This window comes from Phocoena phocoena, chromosome X (genome assembly GCF_963924675.1).
Source record: "Phocoena phocoena chromosome X, mPhoPho1.1, whole genome shotgun sequence".
In the NCBI taxonomy this organism is placed as follows: domain Eukaryota; kingdom Metazoa; phylum Chordata; class Mammalia; order Artiodactyla; family Phocoenidae; genus Phocoena; species Phocoena phocoena.
The window spans coordinates 76,434,113-76,460,785 of NC_089240.1; the positions used below are offsets into that span (position 1 = coordinate 76,434,113).

General features: G+C 38.3%; 1 protein-coding gene across 1 annotated transcript in view; it reads left to right on the forward strand.

Moving 5' to 3' along the window:
- Positions 1 to 4,426: 4,426 nt before the first annotated feature.
- PCDH11X (protocadherin 11 X-linked) overlaps positions 4,427 to 26,673 on the forward strand; it is a 757,630-nt gene continuing 735,383 nt past the window's right edge. Inside the window, exon 1 of the mRNA XM_065900626.1 lies at positions 4,427 to 4,668. The gene's annotated coding sequence lies outside the window, so the exon portion shown is untranslated. The remainder of the gene's footprint in view (positions 4,669 to 26,673) is intronic.

Here is a 26,673-nt window from a genome sequence, read left to right on the forward strand (position 1 = left end):
GTGCTAAGCATTTGAGGTGCATTATTTTATTTAAATATCACTACAACAACTTAAGCTAAATAAGATTATTATCCCCATTTTTAGATGAAGAAACTGAAGCTTCTTAGGATAGCTCTCTACAACAAAAGTATAATTCAAGCCACATATACAATTTAAAATTTTCTAGAAGCCCATTAAAATACTGAAAATAAGCAAGTTAAATTATTTTAATATTTTATTTAACCTGTTAGTCAAAATATTATCATCATGCAATTTGTATAAAATATTAATTATATATTTCATATACGTGTGTGTATATGTACATGTGCTCACTCTTCGAAATAGGGTGTGTATTTTATACTCACAGTGCATCTCAATTTGGGTTACTCAAGTTTCAAGGGCTCAGTAGCACATGTGGCTAGTCACTATCTTATACAGTACAGGTCCAGAGATTAATTCACCCACAGCCACACAACTAGAAAATGCCAGAGCCAGAATTCCAAATTTGGTTTAAAACCAAAGTTCTTTTCTTAATCACTGGGCTTCACTGTCTCCTACTAATTCCAATCGTTGTCAGTAGTTAATATTAAATATGAAAAATGTCATGGAGAATGTAATTTATCCATTCTTACAGTTTTGTGTCCATACACTCACCTACTTTCTCAGTAACAGTGACAATTTATCGATTATAACATTTACGTACAATATAGGTGCAAGCTGTTGTGGACAACACAAAGATGATGGAATTTGATGTAAAATAACCGACACATGATGCATAGTAGTCATTCTCATCCATCCGCAAGACCTGTGCATTCTCTCTCTAGACAGTGTACATGCGAAGGCAGATCACAGTCAGATGGCAGGCTGCTGGATAAGGGGTGTTTCAATGCAAAGGCAACTGAAATCAGAGTATTTGATTAGCTTCATCAATCTCATATCAAGGGTGGTTTTTGCCAGTGAGACGAAAATGTACATGGATAAGAGTTACCAATGCTCATCTCTTTGGGACTTTTTTTACTAGGTCTGCATAGCTGATCAAGCCTTTCTTCAGATTAACACATTATTTCTCAGTTTTAGTCAATTCTCACTGGCCTGAGAAACATCCTAACTCGAAGTATTTTAATTATCTTGTATAAGCCATTCTATAATTATACAATGGCTTTATAGCTTAATCCTCAGATATTGCACATATTTCTATGTTTATAGGGTACACATTACCATATTTTTTTTCTGATCTTAGTAGAACCCTGATTCAAGTTCCAAATTGGAACACTGAACAAACAAATGCAATAAATATAACAGTTCCTTCATGGCATCTCCTCCAAAAAACAAATTCCTAAAGTTTCCTTTGGTTAATTAAAAAATTTTTGACGTAATGTAAATTCTGAAAATGTGTAATCAGACAATCTGAGGACCATATGCTAAGGGTCAGCATAGTGGACTGGAAATGATATGGGTTTGAATTTCCCAACTCTATGCTTTATACCTATATAACCTTGGGCATTTTACCTAGTCTCTGTGAATCTCTGCTTCCTCATTTGTTAAAAAAAAATGAAGCTAATAATACCTATCTCATAGGATGGTTTTGAAGATTAATAGGACAATGTATATAATGCAAATGGTGCATAAAAGGCATTCAGTCAAGGAGTCCTTCTCTCTGTAAGCAAGCAGAGTCCTCATCAGTCCTTTTAGAGTTAGAGCACCAAGCGGAGGGCTTTTGCCAGGTGTCCTGGCTTTTGGCTATTCCGTTGCTCATTGGTGCCACCATCAGACAGAAAAGGAGAAAAGAAAATGGGAACATTTTTCCATTATTTTCAGATGTGGATTTCTGTCACTTTTATCAACAAACAGTTTCTCAGATGATTTTCTGGGTTACTTAGTTCAACTAGTAGTCTCCTTAGTCTGTAAGTAATGTTGCTACTCTACAGAGATCATTTTCTATTGGACTAGACACATAAAACTAAATGTTGTGCTGTATATATAGAAGAATCCAGATTCACTATAAAGCAACCATTTAGCTGCATTTTGGAGTTTCACACTCTGAATGAAAATCCAGAGTCTGCTACTTTTCAGCTCCATGGTCTTATACAAATTACCTGTCTGTGATCTTCAGTTTCAGGAACTGTAAAATGTGGATAATAATATTAACCTCATGAGACTGTCATGATGATAACTTTAAATACTTCATAAGAGTCACTGAATAGTTCTCTCCCCCTGCCTTGGGTTTAGATGGAAATCTTAACACATCAATTAACTGATATCTAATGTGGATGTTATGAATGATTATTAGTGCTCTGAGAGTGCCTCCACAGCATGGCTTTGCCACACTTTCCTGGATCAATCACTGATTTCATTTTCATTGAGTTCCTGCCATCACCTATGACTGAGTCTCATCCAGCAGTGCAAACCCCAAGAGTCAGAGCTGTAAACTGTAACCATTTGACAGCTTCTAATTTCAACTCCAAGACATTTCCCAGCTCCCGAGAAGCGGACAATACATGTGCTGGATACTGTGAATAATGCAGGCAGAGTTACAGGAGGAGTAAAATGTAGTAGTAAACACTTCCTGTGTCCTCTTTCATGCAGACTGCACTGAACTGTGGTGCTAATGTCCCTCCCAGTAGTGGCTGTAGGTGTAAAAAAAAAAAGAAAGAAAGAAAGAAAGAAAAAGAAGAAAAAAGACAAGAGGAACAAAATGGGGGGGGGATGTAAGGATTATCTGAACCAGGGTTTTAACCTTTAAAACTGTCAGGAATTGGAAAGACAGCAGTTACAAAGATGGAGAGGGACATACTAGGGAAAGAAGTCAGAAAGATTTGCCCTTCAATAAAAAAATAATAATAACTTTCCATGAAGAAGCTATTAGATAAAATCAACTCACAATAATTGGCAAAATTTTTCCTTCCTGATGTTCTATCCCTATGCAGATGCATTCCCCCTTCCATTCAGTAGACAAAAATAAAAATGAATACTGTGCTCTTGGCGCCTGAAAACATTATCTACTTTTCCTCCTTTTATTTCAGGAAAGAGAGCTTCCTCCTTCCAAAAACAAAGCAGAGCACTCGAAAGATAAGTTTTTCTATTGGTTAAGCATGGAAAATGGATGCTAAAACCTAAACCTAAAACCCTACACCTTTCTGGAGAGGAATTTAAAGAATTCACCTGGTTCATTCTCCAGCCTCTGGGTAAATTTAAGGACTTGCTCCTTGGAGCAAGAATCGGAGTAGAACAGCTGGGGAGGTTTTGGTTGTTGTTGCTATTTGCTTTTAATCCCATAACAGGGACGGGGGAATTAGCCCTGCTTCTAGATACCCACGACCCATCCGAGCCATAAACCAGCCAGATTGCCCCTGGTCGCTTTAGTGGTCTTGGAAGACCTGACACCCCGATGCCCGCCCGGGCGTCACCGACTAGGCAGCTGGAGCGCGCTGGCAAGCACCAGTCTTGCGGCTGGGTTCCTCCCTCTCCTGCATCCTTTCCTACCGCGGAAACGCGCTGTCCACGCCCGCGATGCTGCCCGGTCCCCGGCAGCGAAGCGGCTGGACCCCACTAAAGCAGCCCAAAGCCACTGACCTGCTTACGCTCACTCGTACTTGCAATCTGGGGTAGCCAAATGCTAGATCTCCCCCCTCACCCCCGTCTCCGCCACCCCCAATCAATCTGAAGGCAATCGAGGTACCAGACCCGGCTCACAGTTGAGTGTGATATATGAAGGCACAGTCTCTCGGCTCCAACTGCGGCTTTGCCGGGCTCGGGCCCCTATTTCCACTAGTCTGCCTTAAGTATCCTTCGTATAGAAAATGGTGCTGCTGGACGCTTGTTCTCTAGCCGGAGTCAGGGCGGTCAGCGGGATCGCTAGAAAAGCACACAGAACAAGAAAAATAAAACTTCCGTAAGATAATTCGAATGAGTTCAACTTAAAGGGAAGCCTAAGAGAGCAGCGAGCGGAGGACCGAGCGGATCGGAATATGCCCTTGGTTTTGCTCCGCAAAGCGGGAAGCCCTAAAGCGGCGCGTTTTTCCCAGCAGCGGGTCCCGCACTCGAGGGTGCCGCCAGCGCGCTTCCTGCCGCCTTCTTGGGGCGGCGAACGGTAACTTCCTAAGCTTACCTCCATTTCTCCCCCGCCCTTCTCCCCCGGCTCCCCGTTAGCCTGGAGGGGCCGCCCCTGGAGCCGTGGGGTGCAGGGAGTGGGGACCAGAGGGGGGTACCCAGCAGTTGGTGCTGCGCCATCCCCTCCCAGCAGGCGGTCAGGGCACTGGTTCACTTCTCTCCCCCGACCCGCCTTCCACTCGCTCACCCCCCTTCCTTCCCCCTTCTCCCCCTCTATCGAGTCCCTCCCACTCGCCATTGAAAAGGGCTGGCTCGGCACTGGCTCCTTGCAGTCGGCGAACTGTCTGGGCGGGAGGAGCCGTGAGCTCAAGCTGCACGCAGCGGCCCGCGCGGCAAAGCAAAAAGGCAGTTGAACAGAGTGCGCAGAGTGGCACTGGCAGCGGCGACACAGGCAGCCCAGGCAACCCGGGCGGCCCAAACAGCCTCAAAGGAAGCCTTCGCGACTCCAACTGCTCCGCGGACTGCGAGCTGTGGCGGCAGAGCCCCGCTACAGCAGTCGCAGTCTCCGTGGGGCTAGCGGAAGCCTTTTCTCTTTTTTACTTACCACCTCATTTCTCCTCTAGTGGCTTGGACAACAAGGTAAGTATCCGGTCCGGGTGCCAGAACAGAGTGCGGCGTGTGAAGCGTGAGTCCCGCACTTACTGCGCGGAGGCTTCCGCCTGCCTGCTCTTGGGGTCTTTGACTAGGACCACAGAGTGATTTTAGAGACGCTTCCTGTGTCTTCCCTTCCCCCATCTCTTCCCTGGAGATAAGAGAAAGAGCAAACCCTGGAGGTGAGTGCGGCTAGAATATCTTTTTGGCACAGCCACCAGTCGGCTTGGCTTGGTTACTTTGAAAAAACTCTCACTTTTGTCAGAAAAGTGTCCGCGCATGAATTTCCTCAACATTGGCCGTGCAAAAAGGTCTTTCACTTTAACAGATACAGCCAGCTTCTGCGAAGCTGAGAGAAACTCAAGATTGCGGCAGGGGCTGGGAAAAGATCACACTCCGGATTCTCGGGTTAGCCAGGCGAAGCGGTCTGAGCAGAGGGGCAAAGGCCGGAGCCCAGAGCCCGGCTCGGACTTCCAGGGCGGTCCGGCCCCGCTGCGCTCCAATCTCTGGGGTCTCCGGATCTGGATCCGTGCCAGGCTGGCTCTAATCCTTGGGAGCCCGACCCTCGGCGCAGAGAGGAGAGTGCAGCGCGCCACGGAGCGCGCAGGGTCCCCCGTGCAGTTCCGCCTGACGCTTGCCTCCCCGCCCTTCCTTCCCGTCCTACTTCTGGGGCTGTGCTCAGCCAGCACCTGCTGGATGTGGAGATGGTAGGTGTGGAAAATTCTGCCTAGCTCTAAAAAAAGGAACGTCTTATAATTGCATAGCAGAAAAACGGCATCATTTTCTCATTAAAAAAAAAAAAAAAAGACTTTCTAAGAGCGTAGCCGAACATAAAGCGGTTGCTCTTTCTGTAAAGAAATGATTTTTAATCCCTTAGTCAAAACCCGCCTACCTATCCCATAAATGAATGACGTGGACTAAGATAGGACCGAAAAACAGATTATGTGTCCACAAAGGAATTAATTTTTTAAGCGCGTAGCCATAAAACAGCCCCTTTTCGCGATAATGAATGCCTCTTAAGATAGTCATCGGAAAAGGTGACTTTTTAAAAGCTCATAGCGGCAAATGGGTCTTTTCTTTAGAGACTTGGAAGAGCGGAGCGGCAGTCTGCCCTCGGTTGGAGACACGACTTGCATGTGCGCGCTTAGCCGCAAATTGACATCCTCCCCTTGAAAAAATAAAGGTGTGTGTGTGTGTGTGTGTGTGTGTGTGTCACTTTCCAAGAGCGTATAGCTCCAACCACTTCCTTTTCTCCCCCAAGGAAAGACTTATAGAGCTCAACAGCAAACGGCGTCTCCGCTTTCAGAATGAATTATTCTGCGCTTCACTGCTTTGGCCTCCTTTGCGGTTTGGGGTGTGGGGGCGCTGGGGCGCGCATGTGGAGTGCGTGTGCGCGCGCGTCTGCGGGCGCGCGGTCGAGTCTCCAAGCGGGGTGCCCTTCCAAAATGTTGGCTAGGGGGCTGGGAATAGAAACTTGTGCCACTGCGGCACACACCCACAAAGCAAAGACTTGAGAGAAGAGGGAGGAGCGAGGACAAAAGAATAAATAAAATTAAGCAGGGAGAACCAAACAAAAGCGAGTCCTTGCGTGGAAACATCCCAAGCTTGGTTTTAAACCCCACATAGGAGCCGTTACTGTGCGAAGGAAAGTGTGTGGAAGAAATTGTTTAAACATCGCGATAGGCGGTGAAGGGGACAGGAAATGTGGGGAGGGGGCGAGGGTGTTGACACCGCTTGCGTGCTCTTAGCGCTGCAACAAGGAAACAACCTGAGGAGCGTGCGAAGAATCCTCAACATGGAGCAAAACACCGGAGAAGGTAGCGGCGCTTTAGACTAAAGAGACTCCTCCCATCCCATGAAAGGTTAAAACAGGTGTGACTCAAGGAAAAAAAAGGGTACTTTCGGGCACCTTCTGAACTTGGGGAAGACTAAATGGAATTCCACTCTCAATCTTGTTTGAAACAATCACGGCGGGAAATCTCAGCCTTAGAGCTATCCTTTCCTGGGCGAGTGGGGGGACATTTGAAAGCAAGTCGAAGTAATAGTATTTGTATGTGTTTCCCCCTTTCTTGCCTTTGTCTGGTTCGTCGGAGGGAGCGCGGACGGTGTGCGGGCGGTTCTGACGAATGAACCCAGAGATGGACGCGCTAAGGTCTAAATATACCTTCCTCCCTCCGCTAAAATAAGAATTGCCGCGCGCAGCTCACGCGGGCTGAATCCGGCCACCACCGCGCTGCGCCTGCCAAGCGGCGAGGGAGCGCCTCCGCCAGCGAGGCCCGAGAACCTCGCTCTCCAGACGCCTTCGCATGGGCAGTCCCTCCTTCTGGCAATGATGTCAGCCCCGGAGGGCCTCGGCGGGCGGAGAGGAGGCCGAGCGGCTGGTCCCGGCCTGTGCGCAGCCGCCCTCGCTTCTCTCGGCCTCCTTCCCGCGCTCTCGCTCTCGGCCCATCCATCACGCTCACTCGCTCCCCACAGGCGCGCCGAGGCGGCCGGGGCCGGGGAGGTTACTGCGGTCCCGGCCGCGGTCGGTTTTGAACCCGGAATCTGATACAGATGTAGGGTCTTCCTGCACTCCTTCCCTCCTTGTCCCTGTCCCCCACGACCCTCCCCCCCAGTCCTTCCTGTTTTCAGCTTGCACCTTCACTATTCACTATGAATCTACTTATTTAGCGGCATTCTAGAAGGCTAGTTCTTCAGATGAAATAATAGTTACCAGTGTTAAATTTCCGCTGTTTTCTCTCCTCCCTGGATTATAAGGAAGGGGGATGTGAAGACCGGTATCCTTAAAATCCTGTGGCTGTCTCTTTGCTTTCAACAGAACAAGCTCCCTAGAAAGCGAAGAGGGTCGTCTTCCCAGTGAAATGGCGAGGTGTGGGAGGGGGACGATTGGAGGCGCTGGCACAGGGTGGAGAGTCCCCTTAAGTGAGAGAAGGGACTGAAAATTGGAAGTTACAAAAGCCTCTAGGAGCTGCTGCCGCAGGGGCAGGCCACCGTCCTCTTTATTATAAAGCTGCGCAGTCACTCCTAGAGACCGGCGCGCCAAATTGGGAAGATTCAGAAATGGGCTTTTACAAGACGGAAGCCCGCTGCGACTTCCTTTCTGAGTCTGCTCTTCTCCCTTTAAGGGAGCAACCCCCTGCTTCCCCGAATTAGAGGCTAATCCGTTTCCCCTGATTGCAGACAATTTTTTTCTTTAGCTCTGGGAGAAGGACCGCAGCGCGCAGTTGGAGAAGGTTGCACAGGGCAAGAGGGAGGGCATGAAGGCAGCGTGTGTGGAGGCGTCTGGGCCTTGGAACTGAGTTTCCTTCCCAAGGAAATTATCTTCAGAGAGGATCGCAACAAACTGCTTACCTACTGACTGTATTTTGGTTTGGAGGCAGGTAGGAGATTTGGGGGAAAGGGAGCAGGAGCAAAGAATTCTTCTGTTTTGTAAATCTGGGGTTTTGTTTTCTTCCCTTGGGTGGAAGGCTTCCCTTACATGTTATATCAGCAAAGCCAGCAAACTTAGAGTTGCTATGCGTTTGAAATACAGGAATGGGAAGGAAACTCAGACCAAGCATAAAAGCGCATTCAGTTTTTAGAGTTCAATCATTTGCTAAAGGTTGAAAGGAGACTTTTTTTTTTAATCACCTGAATGCGATTCTGATGGATGCCCAAGCAATGTTGGGGTTTGGCAGCTGGGAGGCCTGGCAGAAGGAATTGCAGTTTTCATATTATTTCTTCTCTTTGTATTCAAAACTTTATGTTCTTTGAAAGATAGAAATTCCTGATAGAGAGCTTCCAGACTGCTGGTGGCAGGGAGAAATCTGGTAAGGGATTTAGAAAGCAGAAAATTCTCCTTTTCTCTGTGCAAGCAGTCCACAACAGCCTTTAATCAGGATTTACAAGGTTCTTGGCGAAGAGAGGGGAGGCGTGCGGACAAGGAGACTTTATATAAACCACTGGTTTAAGCTAAATTGACAAAATATGTATGGCTGCCACATTTTCTATTAGTAGGAAGGGGAATTATTCAGGGGATGAAATTTTGAAATCTGATTTTCTCCAATAATCTTGCTTCATGTATTTTAAAGGAGGGTCATCTGTTTATTTATTCACCAAAGAATCTGCAAACATTAATTAGTCACCTACTGTGCCAGACAATGTGCTAGGCTACAGGAATGCAAAAGAGAATGGGAAAAGGTTGTTTGGGTTTCTGTGAGCCAGGAGACTTTGACAAATTTATGATACAATGTGATTAATGCTCTAATTGAACATAATGGAGGGAGGAATTAATTTTTGCTAAGAAGTTGAAAAAAGATTCATAAAGAAGGTGTCTCTCTGGCTTTGAAAAATAGGCATTCATAAGCAGTGGCTAGCCAGGAGGTAGACCTGGAAGAACCTGATACAGACTTAAGTAAGGAAAGGGCGGGTGGGGGTGAGGCTTGATGTCCCACTGTGGAGTTAGGGGGTTTGTGTGTGTATTTTGTAGGCATAGTCCACTTTGAAGATTTTTAAAGCAGATATGTTAAAAACAACAACAAATAAACAGGTGAGAAAATTAGGCAGTAGGTGGCACACAATAGAAACATTTTTGTTGTTTTCTTTAAATGTGTATTTGAATAAACTAATGCATTGGAATAGAGAGTTGAGGTAAATAAGGTAAGAAGATACTGTAACATCCAGAGAAGAGGACAAATGAATGAAGAGGGCCTAAGGTAAATCAATAAAACTAAGAATGTCATTTTGGAAAAGAGAATTTCTCTTTAGTCATAATCATCTCTATAGTTTTATCTTTAGGCTCATCTCGGCTTCCATACCCAACCTTCCAAATTCCCCATCTTCCACCATCAGAGTAAACTCCTTCAGTCACTTGCAAGCACACTTATGCCCACCGCACTTCATTTTCCACACACCTCCCTGCATCATCTCCGTGCACCATATCATCCCTCCCATCCTTACCCACTTCAGCTCTTTCTCTACCAACCATCAGAGTCCCTTAATCTTGGCTTTTTCCTCCTCTTGAGGCCCTAGCAAACATCTCTATCTCTATTCTTTTTCCTTCTCCCATCAGTCTTCCCTCGCTGCTGCTTCCCTGCATTACCTACCTAGGTAATTTCTCCACTAATCTCCATTTTACTTCTTTCTTCCCACTAGCTACCTTGGACTCTCTTCCCCTTCAGTGACCTCAAAGATGTTTTTTTTAAAAAAGGAACCACGGAAACTCTACTTTAAACTTACAGATTTTTCAAATTTTCCTCACGAGAATATTTCTTGCCATCTGTGTATATCTTTTGCTGTTTTATTTCAAACAAGATTTATAGTGGAATTCCTTGGATTTCTTATATTTTTTATCATGCCTGCAAATGTCTGTTTTCCTTTGGTTACAGCTAGGGATTTAAATATTGTACTTTGGGGAGTATTTTCAACTTTTCTGAATTTCTCACCATACACTCCTGAAACTGTTTCTCGGCATCCCATTCTTTCTGGTGTGTCCTCTTCCCATGGGTCATTATTTCTATGTTTTCAGTGAAAGTTTCTTTCTCATTTTTATTCCCCCTCCTTTTTGCTTTGTGGAATTGTCATAGGGGCTCAAATTTAAATATTTTGAGAAGGTGTCCGCCTCAGACAGATCTCTCCTAACACACACACACACACACACACACACACACACAAAGGACTTTAAGGCCTTTGTCAAAGCATGTTCATACGAACATACACAGTTACTATGTCAATCTTCAGAGGTAAAGGAACCCTTGCTTTGTACTGCATTTGTAGGAAGTTATTTTTGTGTGTGTGGGAAATGAGCAATTCTCAAATTGTCCGTATCTCCACATGCACTGAGGTTGGCTCAACATCACTGGGAATTGGGGAGGTAAGAAAGAGTATGCCATAAAAATAGATGATACATTCTTTCATCAATGACATATGTAAATTTTACCTTTGTGAAAAATAAAATTTATAAGTATATTTAATTGGATTGACTTTATAACATTCCAAATTACATGTCATTGTCTGAGCAGAGTTCTATTATCTGAAGACTTTATTGATCATTCAGTATCCAGAATGAAGAAAACTATGTAAGATGCCTTGATATTCCAGACTGGCTTGCATTGTTTAAGTTAATCTAATCCTATTTGAAAAGGTTTCATTTTTCAATAGAAGTTCATCTAGAAGGCATCATCCCCAAAATGTGCTCATCTTTTGTTGAGAGAAAACATCAAATAACCTGTATGTAATGGTCCCTCAAGATTTATGCCCTGTGCAACATTAATTGTAAAACACAGGTTTATCACATGAAGAAAGCTATTTTAGGGTGAAAAGTGTCTTGAGATTTGGTTACATCTGTAGAAAGACTGCATTCTCATTATCAAACAGTAAAAATAAATTGGATAAAGAGTCTTTTTCAATTACGGTTTTTGAATTAGAAGAGTGGCTTGGCAGAAATCATAAATGCTTCTATTATCTTTTACACTCTAAACATCCTCAACTGATCAAGGATTTTAAGCTGCCCTTTTAATTGACTTTAATGTGTTAAGCATCAAATCAGTATAATAAATTTTAAATCTAAGGGTGACAATGGCTATAGTTGTCATTTCCAGCCCAGATCTGAAAGAATGATTTTTTCCACCTAATCTGCTCATCTTGAATATGTAGATTTGGGAAAACAAAAAGAGGAAAGGCAAAAGAAAGAAGAGAATAAATTCTAGGAGAGGATTTTTCTCTCTCAATAAAAACTATATTAATCTTACATATCCTTTAGCATGACAATAAAACTAATTTCCTGATGGATTTTAATTAAACTATATGAAAATTCCTTTCTTTTTAAATCTTCAAGTTATTAGAATGCAAATCAAGATTGTACTGATTTTTACAATTCATTTATTGTCATATGAAATGAAAACAGAACATTAAATTTTCTGCCACCCTCTTGTTTCAATTCATTCTCCTAGTTTAATTTATACAGTATCTGGGCTTCCCTGGTGGCGCAGTGGTTGCAAGTCCGCCTGCCGATGCAGGGGACATGGGTTCGTGCCCCGGTCCGGGAAGATCCCACATGCCGTGGAGCGGCTGAGCCCATGAGCCATGGCTGCTGGGCCTGCACGTCCGGAGCCTGTGCTCCGCAACGGGAGAGGCCACAACAGTGAGAGGCCCACATACTGAAAACAAATAAAAAATTATACAGTATCCTATATTTTATATAATTTTAAAAGTAAATATTTTAGTCTAATAAAAAACTTTGAGTAGAAAAAGAAAGCATGGTTGTACCTATTTTTTCAATGAGGAAACTGAAGGTCAGACAGGTGAAATCCTATCTCTAAGGTTTTGCAGTTAGTAAGAGGGGAAGCCTATACAGGACTTTTGGCTTCCAAACCAGGGCTTTTCCCAACACCTGCCTTGCCTCGTATTTCTTTGAGTATATTTCCTCAAAGTTCTGAATATAAAGAAAACAAAAAATAATGCTTCTTGGATTAAAAAATAAAAATTTCAAAGACAAGTATATTCAAATATATCTAAATAAGTCTATCTTTTAACTGTTTACTTGTGTCATATTCTCCTCCTCTTACTAACCCTGTAAATATTATATAATAAAATAATAAGACTATTGAAATTTAACAGTACATGCTCATATATGCTCATACACTTCCTCTGTTTTATTTATAAGAATAATTCAAATTATGACCCATCATAATGACACTCCATAAACTTTAATTTTACTTAATGTGGCACATTTTTAGTGTTATTGCCTAATTTGTTTTTCTTTTAGGACATCTATATTTTATATAGGATTTGTTTTAGAGAATATTTGACAATGATTTGTAAATACTGATTTTATTCTGATATGCCATCTTTGAAGCAAAATATCTTTGGGAATCAATTGTGTGTAGGTTTGTATCATATCAACCAAAGGACATTAAGCTCCCAATATGCAAATCATTTACTGTTGTCTTCAGGATTATAAACTCCTTTTTCCTGTGGTTTTGGGTACAGGAAATGAGAGCAGAGGTTTATTTAAATTGTGTGAACACAAGGTATTTTATGATTTATATTTTATTAGTATCCAGAGAGTGATCTTGAACAAATAACTTCATCTCCCTGGAATACAGTTTTCCCAAATGTAAAATGAAGAAGTTTTACATTATTTCAAGGCCCTTTCCAATGAAAAAAATTTATATGATGTTTTACAGAAAGCTCTACCATGTATTCTTTCCTTGTCCCTTGGCTCTGCAAGTATTTCCAGTTTCAACACATTGATTCATTAGCCCTCAATATCTAAAAACCTATTGTTGGTCCAGCATTACAATACTTTAAATGTGGTGGTTGGACTGGGTTGAGAAAGGGGGTCCTTAAAGAAATTTAAGGCAGTATCTCCTTTGAGAAGCTTATATTCTGATTGGGCAAAAACAATAAGCAACAACAACAAAAAAGTAATATATAGTCACATTAGATTAAATTTAACAAATATCGAGTGCCAGGTGGTACATTATAATATACCAAGAATGGTCCAAGTTTCATAAACTCTGGAAGTGGAAGGGACCAGAAAGATCATTTAGTCCAACCCCTTAATTTTACAGAAAAGAAAACTAAGTCTCAGAGATGTGAAATGAGTGTTAACTGGAGCTCATGTAAGGTATTGGGTGATAACATTATTTAATTTACTCTACAACCTTGCCTGTTCCCTCCTTTGCTCAAATGCAGAAATAGTTTTGTACCTTATCAGAAAGTTAAATATATCCAGGACTTGCTTGTTTATTTCTTTGGCTTTATTAAGCTGTACAATTTCCCAATCTGACTTAGGTATAGAAAATGCTATGTTTTCCACACTTTGTTTTGAACTTAGATTATTAAAAACACGTCTATTGTGCATATGATGTTATAAAACATGCAAAATGTATCTTGACATGAAGGTAGAGTGAATAGACTAAAGCATCAATGCATTAAAGTATATAAATATTTTAACTCTTTAAAAAGGACTTGAAAAGCCCATTTACTTAATATAGCAAGAAACGTACATACCCCAAAGGATGGTTTTGTTTTTATAAATACATATTTACCTAAGGACTTTAATGTACATTTTCCTGAAGGTTTAAATATAATTTGGGGAAAATTTTAAGTGAATTTTCTAAACTTCAGTCTGCTTGTTGCGTGATCTTATTGCTCATGTCGGGAGTTGTATGTGTAAGGGAATATGGGTCAGGTAAATGTAGGCAAAATGTGCCAAAGCAAAGCTTACCTTTCTCCCCTGCATAACCTTAGACTGCTTTATTTTACTTTGTGGCAGAGGGGAAAGAAGGGGACAAAAAAGAAATCAAGTAGAGAAGAACACTGCCAGAGTGTTAGGTGATAGGACCTGGTTTTCAGTTTAGTGTGAAATATGCAACCTTTTTGAAACTGCCTAGGCTGGCTTCTCTCTCACTTCTCATATTGTATATTTGGAATATCTCAACTGTTATTTGACACTTGTTTGCTAGTTTTACTAGGATCAAATATCTTCAAAAAAACATGGGAATACATTAATTTTTTTTTAAAAAGACGCTTAAGAATGGGTAATAAACATACACAAAAACACACAAACAATAAAACTTTTACATGGAGAATTTGCTCTACCGTCATCAGGAAGGATTTCATTGTTTTCTCTGCTTACACCAGGAAAAAAATTGCTCAGTTTAAGACTGTTATTTTAGCCTTCAGTCAGGCTCCACATTTCTTACAACATCCCTTGTCCTGCAACTTTTCTTAGCTCATGAACTCGGTTTTAACATCCATGAGATAAAACACTTACGATATATGCTGGCCATTTTGTAAAGTGAATGAGTGCAAAGAAGGAGTATTTGAAGAAGGGAGTTTGAATCCATTAAATATCATATGGCTTCTGAATGACTTCGAATTGCATACAAGAGTAAACAGTTATGGGAATATAAGGCCAATGCTAAAAAATTATATAGCAGTGTAGCTGTTAACAGAATCTAAACACTTGAGAAATAGAGCCAATACACAACTTCTAATTAATCACCATCACTGCTGATGACTTATTTTAAACTCCAGTTTCTAGGAAGTTATATTCTATTCCTGTGCTTCTCAAACTTTAATGTGCATACCATTCATCTGGGGAACCCCGTTAAAATGCAGATCCTGATTCAGTAGATTCTATCTGGGGCCTGAAATTCTGCATTTCTAACAAGTTCCCTGGGGATGTAGATGCTGCTGCCTTTCAAACCACACTGAAAACAAAGGGTTAATTCTTAGTCTGGTAAACAAGCATGAAAAGGTGAAGTAAGCAAAAGGTAACAGATTTTTTTTTTTTTGGTTGCATTGGATCTCCCTTGCTGCGCGCGGGCTTTCTCAAGTTGCGGCGAGTTGGGGCTACTCTTCGTTGCAGTGTGTGGGCTTCTCATTGTCGTGGCTTCTCTTATTGCAGAGCATGGGCTCTAAGCGTATGGGCTTCAGTAGTTGCAGCACGTTGACTCAGTAGTTGTGGCTAGAGGGTGCAGGCTTCAGTAGTTGCTGTGCGTGGGCTCAGTAGTTGTGGTTCACGGGCCCTAGAGCACAGGCTCAGTAGTTGTGGTGCAAGGACTTAGTTGCTCCAGGGCATGTGGGATCTTCCCGGACCAGGGATTGAACCTGTGTCCCCTGCATTAGCAGGCAGATTCTTAACCACTGCGCCACCAGGGAAGTCTGGTAACAGATTTTAAAAAAAAGATTCAATGTAGCTGTTTTGCAAGGGATGGAATATTCAAAAATTAAAAATGATATACAATTATTGCATTTGGGTATTAAAATTGATTTTAACCTTTGATGTAACTATATCAGGTGAAACTGTAGCTCAGAATAAAAAACAGTTGCTTGCTCATTTTATACTCAAATCTATTTTATAAGGACTATGTACATACATTTATACAATTTCAAAAAGAAAACCATTGACCACGTGGTGTCAATAGCTTACCAATATTTTAAGAACTTTTCCAACGAGATCCCAAAATTCTGACTTTAATATGGTATAGATCTTTGAAGATATTCATTTGTGACATATTGGAAATGAACATATCAGTTAATTATTCAGATATCAGAGTAAAATGACCAATTAAATTTTCATTTACCTAGCTCGAAGACATTATTTTTATTTTCTTTTTAGTATCTGACATTTTTTAGGGCAACAACAACAACGATGAAAGAGACTTGGTAGAGGTTATTTTATATTTGCTATCCCCTAAAACTCCCCTCAAAGCAGGAACAAATGGTAAATTAGACATTTAGTAAATTAGACATGGTGCCTAGTTACTTTCTTTACACTTAGATTTTTATCATAGACTACAGCAGAATAGCCATTTAATCTAAGTGAACTTTTCATCATAATCCGTTTAGGAAATCTTCGTTGGTCATTTCTTTATGTGCAGTACCTCTTGGTATGCAACCAGTGTCAAATTAAAACAAACAACATTGAAAGGAGCTATTGAAATAAGTCAAGTTGTTAAGTGTTTAAACTGTGTTTGTTAGGAGGCACAGCTGTGGATCCTGCAGGGTTAGGGAAACAACTGAAAAAGTTGTCACTTCAAAGCTGGGATTCATGTCTTAATTATGGCATTGGGATTCAGCAGCTACCGCCTTTCCGGTGAAACTCTATTAGTCTTTTCTAAGCTCTGATACTTTAATAGCAACCAGTAGAGCTTGTTTGGTGTCAACTTGAGGATCCCAGTGAACTAAAGGGCCAACTGGATTGAAATGGTTTTTGTAAGTGCTAAATGAACTTGTGTGTCTGCCAAAATGCCTTGGATTTCATTACTCTTAACATTATTTAATAATGTTAAGCATTGACTGTTTCTATGTGCCTGAGGAAGCATGTATAGCAAGCAAAATACCATATATCTTTTTTTAAGGGGGAAACTGCAGAATAGACAGAGGAGAAGAAATACAAAGAACAGAACAACAACAAAAAACCAGATGAAAAATGACAGAGCTCTTAGATTCCTATTTTCAAAGGCTAGAGATGGAAAATCGCTCTATAGAAAGTAGAGATACTACTTCTATGAAAATACACTGGTCAAGACTTGAGACAGAATGAGGAAAAATTGAGTTAATTTACAATGGCACTAAAACTCAAAAACTATATAGAATTGAATATGATGTAAAGCACTAGACAATTTCAGGATCATACAACTCTAAGAAAAAATAGGAGATAATTACTTGCACTAACCTAACAAATATTAGAAATGCTAAAAACATTAAACAATGTTGTGAATTAGAGTAATCAAATCTGGCTGTATAACTTTAGGTCAGTTCTCCTTTTTCCTGTTTCAGAGGCAATGTGGATACATCTTAATAGAATGTGATTTTTTTTTTTAACATCTTTATTGGGGTATAATTGCTTTACAATGGTGTGTTAGTTTCTGCTTTATAACAAAGTGAATTAGCTATACATATACATATGCTCCCATGTGTCTTCCCTCTTGCGTCTCCCTCCCTCCCACTCTCCCCATCCCACCCCTCCAGGCTGTCTCAAAGCCCCGAGCTAATATCCCTGTGCTAATATCCCTGTGCCTTGCGGCTGCTTCCCCCTAGCTATCTACCTTACTACGTTTGTTAGTGTGTATATGTCCATGACTCTCTCTCGCCCTGTCAAAACTTACCCTTCCCCCTCCCCATATCCTCAAGTCCGTTCTCCAGTAGGTCTGCGCCTCTATTCCTGTCTTATCCCTAGGTTCTTCATGACATTTTTTTCCCTTAAATTCCATATATATGTGTTAGCATATGGTATTTGTCTTTTTCTTTCTGACTTACTTCACTCTGTAGGACAGACTCTAGGTCTACCCATCTCATTACAAATAACTCAATTTCATTTCTTTTTAAGGCTGGGTAATATTCCATTGTGTATATGTGCCACATCTTCTTTATCCATTCGTCCGATGATGGGCGCTTAGGTTCTTTCCATCTCCGGGCTATTGTAAATAGAGCTGCAATGAACATTTTGGTACATGACTCTTTTTGAATTTTGGTTTTCTCAGGGTATATGCCCAGTAGTGGGATTGCTGGGTCATATGGTAATTCTATTTGTAGTTTTTTAAGGAACCTCCATACTGTTCTCCATAGTGGCTGAACCAATTCACATTCCCACCAGCAGTGCAAGAGTGTCCCCTTTTCTCCACACCCTCTCCAGCATTTATTGTTTCTAGATTTTTTGATGATGGCCATTCTGACTGGTGTGAGATGATATCTCATTGTAGTTTTGATTTGCATTTCTCTAATGATTAATGATGTTGAGCATTCTTTCATGTGTTTGTTGGCATTGTGTATATCTTCTTTGGAGAAATGTCTGTTTAGGTCTTCTGCCCATTTTTGGATGGGGTTGTTTGTTTTTTTGTTTTTGAGCTGCATGAGCTGCTTGTAAATTTTGGAGATTAATCCTTTGTCAGTTGCTTCATTTGCAAATGTTTTCTCCCATTCTGAGGGTTGTCTTTTGGTCTTGATTATGGTTTCCTTTGCTGTGCAAAAGCTTTGAAGTTTCATTAGGTCCCATTTGTTTATTTTTGTTTTTATTTCCATTACTCTAGGAGGTGGGTCAGAAAGGATCTTGCTGTGATTTATGTCATAGAGTGTTCTTCCTATGTTTTCCTCTAAGAGTTTGATAGTTTCTGGCCTTACATTTAGGTCTTTAATCCATTTTGAGCTTATTTTTGTGTATGGTGTTAGGGAGTGATCTAATCTCATACTTTTACATGTACCTGTCCAGTTTTCCCAGCACCATTTATTGAAGAGGCTGTCCTTTCTCCACTGTACATTCCTGCCTCCTTTATCAAAGATAAGGTGTCCATATGTGCCTGGGTTTATCTCTGGGCTTTCTATCCTGTTCCACTGATCTATCTTTCTGTTTTTGTGCCAGTACCATACTGTCTTGATTACTGTTGCTTTGTAGTATAGTCTGAAGTCAGGGAGCCTGATTCCTCCAGCTCCTTTTTTCGTTCTCAAGATTGCTTTTGCTATTCGGGGTCTTTTGTGTTTCCATACAAATTGCAAAATTTTTTGTTCTAGTTCTGTGAAAAATGCCAGTGGTAGTTTGATAGGGATTGCATTGAATCTGTAGATTGCTTTGGGTAGTAGAGTCATTTTCACAATGTTGATTCTTCCCATCCAAGAACATGGTATATCTCTCCATCTATTTGTATCATCTTTAATTTCTTTCATCAGTGTCTTATAATTTTCTGCATACAGGTCTTTCATATCCTTAGGTAGGTTTATTCCTAGATATTTTATTCTTTTTGTTGCAATGGTAAATGGGAGTGTTTTCTTGATTTCACTTTCAGATTTTTCATCATTAGTATAGAGGAATGCCAGAGATTTCTGTGCATTAATTTTGTATCCTGCTACTTTACCAAATTCATTGATTAGCTCTAGTAGTTTTCTGGTAGCATCTTTAGGATTCTCTATGTATAGTATCATGTCATCTGCAAACAGTGACAGCTTTACTTCTTCTTTTCCGATTTGGATTCCTTTTATTTCCTTTTCTTCTCTGATTGCTGTGGCTAAAACTTCCAAAACTATGTTGAATAAGAATGGTGAGAGTGGACAACCTTGTCTTGTTCCTGATCTTAGTGGAAATGCTTTCAGTTTTTCACCATTGAGGATGATGTTTGCTGTGGGCTTGTCATATATGGCCTTTATTATGTTGAGGAAAGTTCCCTCTATGCCTACTTTCTGGAGGGTTTTTATCATAAATGGGTGTTGAATTTTGTCGAAAGCTTTCTCTGCATTAGAATGTGTTTTTTTAGTTTGAGGAAAATATTGTTTAACTGGACAGAATTTTAATTATAAGTCATATAATTTTAGTAAAGATTTAAAATAGATGTCAGTGAAGATTGAACACAATCAGCCAGTAGATAATATCATATAATGTACATCAAATGTTGAACTACTTATAATTACTAATAATATGTTAGGATTGCAAAAGTTAGTAATAGCATTACTAAGGAAATGGGTGGATTATATTCACTAGAAAAAACTAGAATTCCAAGTTAAGTTTAGGTTCCAGGATGGAGACTGACAACTCAAGGAAGCATCATCTTTCAAAGAAATGGAAGACATTCTGAGAACATAATGTTTAATATTTCCTTTGGAAATGTCCTTTCACTTTATATCTTCTTTATATCATACACTAATGTTAGCAACTAAATCACTTAAGAACATGCTTTGCCAGTAACTGAAACAACTGAGTTTTGGGGGAAGAAAAAACCAAAAACCAAGTAGATTCATCATGAGTCTCTGCATTAAGTCTAAAGTAATTACCTGAAATAGTACCTCTCAGTAAGTATGAAAGGCACTACTACCAGGTTTTTAACTATGTGAATGATTACATTATCATTTTAAAACTGTTCTTTTACACTTCAGGATTTTACAGATTTTGTCTCCTCTGAAACTCACAACAGTCCTGTGAAACAGGTACTAGACTATTTTGACATATGAGGAAAGCCACATAGACAAGTTTTTTTTTTTTCCTTAAGTTCACATATCTATTGAATGTCAAAGACAGCATGATCCCTGGGACAATATTCATTCCATCAGCCAGTGTGTGTATTAAAATTTTAGGTTCAAATATGTTTAAGACTATACATCAAAGGAACAATTAACAATGTATTTATTATGTTTAATCTTTCAGGAGTTTTGGGTTTCTATTAGAAAGTTGTGGTGAGCACTCATTGAATTTTATTCAGCACAATTAGAATAATATCACTGGCCTTACTAACTTCAAACATATAAATATGCAATGACACAATAGTCATAGTGGGCTGGGAAATAAAGATGTGATCATATTGAACAAGAGAAGAGTACTAGGATGAATAAATCTGATAAGGCTTTTTAGGAAAAATTGAGGATTTGGTTCCAATTTAAAATAGGTTCCGGCACAAGAGCCAAGTTCCTAATAGTTTTCTTTCTGCGTGAAGATAAAAATATTTGTGAGAATAGGTCTGGAGGGAGAGTTTTTGGAAGAAAAAAGGAAAATCTATTATTGCTATGGCTTGGCTTAGATATAGAATGTTAAATCACAATCTAAGGTGTATCGCTCTAAGTCCTGGCAATCCTTGCAACCTGGAACTTTGGGAGGTTTCAGGTTTCTCATTTATTTGAATTACATTCAAGCATTTCTGTAAGATAGATTTTTGTAATAGTAGTTAACCACGTGGGGTGAATAGTTTTACCCACTGGGAGTTCACACTTCATTTTCCCTTGGAAGAGCTAGATTAGTAGAAGGTATTATAAAAATATTTTTTTTGTCAGAGAAGCAAACCCTGTTTAGTTTCTTTAATGAATCTCATGAGATAATTAGTAGACTTAAAAGTATAAACGATGACACATATTCTGCCATAGTGCTACTGAATATAAAAGACAAACACTATCCTTATTTTAATGTTTCCTTAAAAACTACAGTTTCTCTACATAAAATTGATATTTGTTGGTGAATTTCTCCTGACAAAAAACTTCACATATAATCATCTAACACTCCAAATAATCCTGTGAGTTAGGTGGTGCAGACGTTTTTATCCTCCTTGTCTTTCTTTTTTCTTTGCAAATGAAGAATCAACCTAGTCCAGAATTAGCTAAATGGCTTGCCTAAGACCACCGAATTAGGAGTAGCTTCAAATTCCATGAGCTTTTCACTATGCTAAATAGATTGGGTCACTGGTTGTAGATAACTTATCTTGGGAATTATGCAATGATTTAAAATTTTTAATAAAGCAAGGAAGAGAAAGGAGATGTCTCTTAGACATTTACTCTGTGTTAGGGTTAACATTTCTCTGCAGACAACAATGCAAAGGTTATGAGATAAATACTCAAGCTTGACGGAACTAGCAGTATGCTGAGGTAACTCATAACTAGCAATGTTTTGATGAAAATATACTTAATTTGTTCGCTGTTAGGATTTTCCTTCTGTTCTCATTATCAGTGCCTCCAAGTAAAGAAAGAGGGACATTTTAGTGAAATACATGCTCGTAGACATGAAATATCCCTGAATCTCTAGTTTATTGTGTTTTTGTTTGTTTTTTGCTTAGGAAGGTCATCCTTTGGGATTTTTGGTCTTTGTGCATAACTTGCAATTTTTTCTAAAGTAACTTACTAAAACGCAAATACTGTTTAAGTGTGATCAGTTATACCTACTTAAGATTTGTTGTTTTCCAGAAGGTTCCATTTCTTTTGAAGTGACTTGCCCAAGGTCACAAAAGCTAGTTAGTGACAGTCTGGAACAGAATTTATCTCTCTCTGGATAGTGTGCTTTTCACTACATCATACAATATTACATCTTTTACCATGGTAAAGGAGCTTACGTAAATAATGCAAAATTAGATGTGTAATGATCATATAGCCTGAAATGTTCCAAAGTGCTACAACTAATTTGGTTATAGATTTGAATAGTAAATATCGAACAAGAGTGTATTAAGTAGCAAAGGTGGTGATTATTTTGAACAAATTAAAGATGTTAACTCATTGACAGATTTTATGAAAAAACCCTACATTTTATAAGGCAATATTACATATTTCAAATAATTTACTAACTTGAATATTAGATATATCTTGTACATGCAATTTAAAATTTGACTGAAATTTCACTATAATACTCTGCTGTATCACAACATAGATCTGTCTTGAATCTAAGAATTTTGTTTTGAAAAATACTATAAAAACAGTTCTGTAGTCATCTTAATTTTAATAGCATGTCCCTGTTACCTAGGACCCCAAAATACATTAAAGTTTTAAAGTTCCATAAACACTATGAATGATCCAATTTATTAAACTTATGTTTTGCTTATTTACAGAAAATTAAATATTTTCCCTGTTTATTTTAAAGGTGTTTGCTCTCCTGCTAAAAATGTCTAACATGTTAGGCTTTTAATAGATTAATGTAGTGGAGTTGTAAACTTTTGCTTAGCAAGCACACCTTCAAAGGTCATGTTGTTTGTCAAAATATAAATTAAAGACTTTTGGTTAAATGTAAGGAAATAGTTTAAAAGCCAAAAACCCCAGTCATATTTTGCTCGAGTTATACTTGTTTGAATGAAAATTTATTTTACATAACTAAGATTATATGTTTTTTCTTTCAAAATTTAAGGAGTTTTCATTAGGAACAAACAACAACATTTTATCTTCCAGTTATTGGTCTACAATTTTTTTTTCTTTTCTTTTTAGCAGAGCCATGTATTTTTTCTGCATAGCATAAATTCTTTTAAGAAATAATTTGAACTTAATTTGATTTCCAGAGAATATTTCTAGGTGTAGTTTTTTTTAATAGCATGATTGTTTTTAACTATTATACAGATAAATTTTAAAATATTAGCTATGTGGTGAAAAAGTCAGCATAGAAGAATCTTCTCCTTTCAGAAGCTACTAAAGACAAACAGGTAAAGTTGGAAACTGTTAAATGACTAAAAGGGGACAAAATTTTTCTTAGCTCTTCTAGAAAAGACTTACTTGATAAGCTGATTCTCAAAACTAACAAGTTTACAATAACTGAAAAATCCATAGTCATTTAACCGAAAATGATGGTTACAATATAAATGTACACCTATTCACAACTATTCTTTTTGCACACTTGATAATCATTACATATACTTTTGCACTATATATATGTATAGTTTGCACACTTGATAACCACTATATGTATATATATACATATAGATGTGTATATATGTATACACACTTAAATAAGAAAGGAGGCTTCTGATTATTTTGGCCCAACATAATCAGAAGCCTCCTCTGTTGTTTAGTAGTCTTTATCTTAAACATCTACATCTGTACCCCTGTGAGGTAGGAAGTATTCTTCCTCCATGTTATAAATATGGAAATTGAGACTTGCCCAAAGTTAAACAGATAGTAAACGACTAAGTCAGGAATCAACTTCAGATATTTTTTACTTCGCAGCCCAGACTTAACTACAATGACAAATAGAAGTTTATTTTTGTCTACATTAAATTTTTTTTTATTTTATATTGGAGTATAGTTGATTAACAATGTCATGTTAGTTTCAGGTGTACAGCAGAGTGATTCAGTTACACATATACATGTATCCTTTTTCAAATTATTTTCCCATTTTGGTTTTTACAGAATATTGATCAGTATTGTGTATTGTCTACATTTTTGAAATTCCATTTAACTACATTAATAATGACTATGTACATGGATATTTTATTTTTATTTCTCTTTAGTCATGTTTCAAATTATATTCATTTCTCAGCTTTATTAACTGTATTAGAGCTGTAGAATAGCATACCTTGAGGAAACAAAAACTACATCATTTAAAGTAAATAGTAAGGTTTTTTTTTCCTTCTGGACATCTTAATTTTAGGAGAAATATTTAATCTATAAAATCACCTGTGATTAACAATTCAGTTATAGCCTGGAAGATGCAGACACACACTTTACTGATCTAATTTAAAACCTAGACTTTATCCTTTGATAATCACATTTTTTGTTGTAGATTATATAATCAATTTCAGCAAATTAAAATTATAGATGGCTTATGATCTTTCTCATCAGAGACTGTTGCATTTTAATTTCATTTGTATTAGAAATTTGACAGGTTTGATCTAGAGGCATGTAGCAATTTTTATTTTTAATGCATTTGCTTGGACAATCCCAAGTTAAAATAATAGCTTTCAGTTCTAGTCTCTGTTCAGAAATCCTTATACATAACTCTAGGATAAATACTAGAAGAATAAAATGTCTCACAGCATTAAACAACTAAATCACTAACATTCTCTTGAACCACAAAGGGAGGATTGAACTTACAATTAATCTGCATAGTATCACATCTAGTTGAATCAATGAATTATTTTAACTGATTTTTTCAAATTAACTGTTAGTTTTATTTTTATGTAGACATTAGACTATTGTCCAAATAACTGAGCTTGTATTTCTACTTCAGACAAGCACAGTACAGCAATTCCTTATTCTTTAATCACATCCTTAGGGCTTATCAGCCAGGATGGAAAAACAGTGAGTCAAGGTTATTGATCAAAGATCAGTCAAAAGTTAAAATATCTTGTCTTTGATATTCTTAAAATAATTAACATTATTGTCATGCAATAGTGATGCAAATGCAGTGCAAATATAGAACATAGATGAACACACATGCCTCTGCTTGATAAGTACAAACAAGAAGCTTAATATGGTGGAATTTTGACTAAGTAGATTCTCATTCTAGTAGGCACACATTATGCATTTTTAAATTATAGTGGTATTTTGGGAATTCCCTGGCTGTCCAGTGGTTAGGATTCTGCGCTTTCACTGCCGAGGGCTGGGGTTCGATCCTTGGCTGGGGAACTAAGATCCCACAAGCCGTGTGGCACAGCCCTAAGAAAAATAATATAGTGATATTTTTAAATCTTGAAGAAAATAGAATCACTTTTCTAAAATACAAGTACACATACATACACGCACATCCCTTTTAAAATTTGTGATACATGGTGGCCTTCAAATTAGATATAAACAAGTATACATTTATATTTAATAACGCTTAACAATTGTATTTCTCTGAGTAATATTCAGTGCCACTTTGTTACTTAAGAATTCTAGTGTTCACAGAAAATAACCTATTCTGTGGAACTTAGGTTGTCGTCCTGATATTAGGATATGTTACCACCAGATAGCAGTGTTGTTGAATAATTTAGTTCTTGTTTGGTAGGTGTTTCAATCAGACATGGATTTTTTCTTCTTGTAACATACAGAATATCTGAAATTGTACACAATTACGTACATATTCAAAACATTTTGAAAAATAAATATTTGGGCCCAACTCATTGTAGTTATCTTATCTTATATCAACAATTAATACTTATTCAAACCCTACTCTTATCCAGAGACTTTGATTAGCTTATTTCTGACTTACTCCATATTTTGTAATATTTTCCTGAACTATTTTGTTTTGAAAAAATATCTTAGATACCTGGAAATTTAAGATAGAAATTTTAGAAGAATATTCTACAAAGTTAGAGATTTGAACTAAACCCATCATCTCTTAGACACAAATTATTGTACTGCTGATGGAATTTTAAAAGAAATACCTGCAACTGAAATTTTTATCATCTTTCAGTTAAATAATAAATCATAAACATATGTGGTTCTGTTAAGAAAGTGACTCCATTTATATTGAGGGATTGTGCTATGTTCTTTGTTATGAGGAGTCAAACACTTAATTTTTTTGATATAGTGTGATAAGTGATATAAATGAACTTAATAAGCTTTTTAAAGATTCACAAAAGAAGATAGATTTCTTCCGATTCACTTGATTTACTATGAATTTCTGTATAACTACCCAAATAGTTTCCTGGTTATGAAATAAAATGAATGGCCATTGAACATTTTTTTTGAGAGACTGTACAAATAAGTCATGAGACATGAAAAAAATTGTATCACTCAGAAGAACAGAACTGAAAGATAGAAAGGTTTAAATATTTTAAATGTTATACATTTGTATTCATAAGGGACCACAAACACTGAACACTGATATGTTCTAAATAAGTTTTTAAAATTAGGTGTTACACATAATCTTATAAAACCAGATGAGATGGTAGATAACTAAGTTGTATATTTTCTAAATATTATTACAAGTGCATTTATAGAATTTTGATACACATATTATTCATATATTAGACATTAGTATTTATGGAGAGACTTTTGTGGATAAAAATGCCCATATATTCTTGCTTAGACAAATGGTATATACTTATTGGACACTAGCAGCGCTTTAACCCCTTAGTAACAAGCACAAACACATTCCACGTCACAGAAAGTTACCAAGTTCACACAGTAGAAAGACTAACCTGATACCTCATTAAAGTTTTTGCCCAGCACTCATACTCTTCCACTTACCACCCCCTTATCTTTTCCTTCTACTATGTTTCTCCTTTTTCCACTGAATTTTCACCCCCTTTCTTTATAAAGTGAATTGTTGAAAGATTAAATATTTTACTACAAGTCACACTATTTTCTATTTCTATTCTTCTACATATGTGCATCTATGCCAAAAAGAAAGTT